The following is a 791-nucleotide window of genomic DNA, read 5'->3' on the forward strand; positions in this document are numbered from 1 at the left end:
ATATATATGGCAAATGAAAGATGACTACCATTCATTTTATTATCCATTATATATGTATATATATATATATATATATATATATATATATAATAAGGTTTTTAAACTTTTAAATATTCATATTCAAAAGAGACAGAATATGAATATTTATTTATTTATTTATTTATGTGTTTCAGCCAAGTGGCTGCGGTCATGCTGGTGCACCACCGTGAGTATGGGTATGAATATTTAAAAGTTTAAAAACCTTATAATATAAATATAAACCGTGAGAACGACCCTTAAGGAATCTAGTTAATGATCCCTTAAGGTAAGTTCTTATGCTATATTGGTAATGGTTGCAACATCCTCTGGAAAAATTATTATATATATACATATATATATATATATACACAACAGGCTTCTTTCAATTTCCGTCTGCCAAATTCACTCACAAGTCTTTGGTTGACCGAGGCTATAGTAGAAGACTCTTGCCCAAGGTGCCACACAATAGGACTGAACTTGGAACCATGTGGTTGCGAAAGAAGCTTCTACTACACTCACCTATACACACACATAGTTATAAACAGACATATCAGGAAGAAGCTCACTCCAAAGAATAGAGCAATAATTATTACAACACACTTTTATATCTTGGACATAGAGTTACCCAGGGTATCGCATCGACAAAGCAGAGCCTTGCGGACAGCTCGTCAGACTCTATATAAATATAAAATTTATAATATCTACATTGCAGACGTGAGGAAACGCTCGGTACTCGAGGAATACGTATTTACAAAAAAAAAAAACGTTAATGA

This window comes from Octopus bimaculoides, chromosome 30 (genome assembly GCF_001194135.2).
Source record: "Octopus bimaculoides isolate UCB-OBI-ISO-001 chromosome 30, ASM119413v2, whole genome shotgun sequence".
Classification (NCBI taxonomy): domain Eukaryota; kingdom Metazoa; phylum Mollusca; class Cephalopoda; order Octopoda; family Octopodidae; genus Octopus; species Octopus bimaculoides.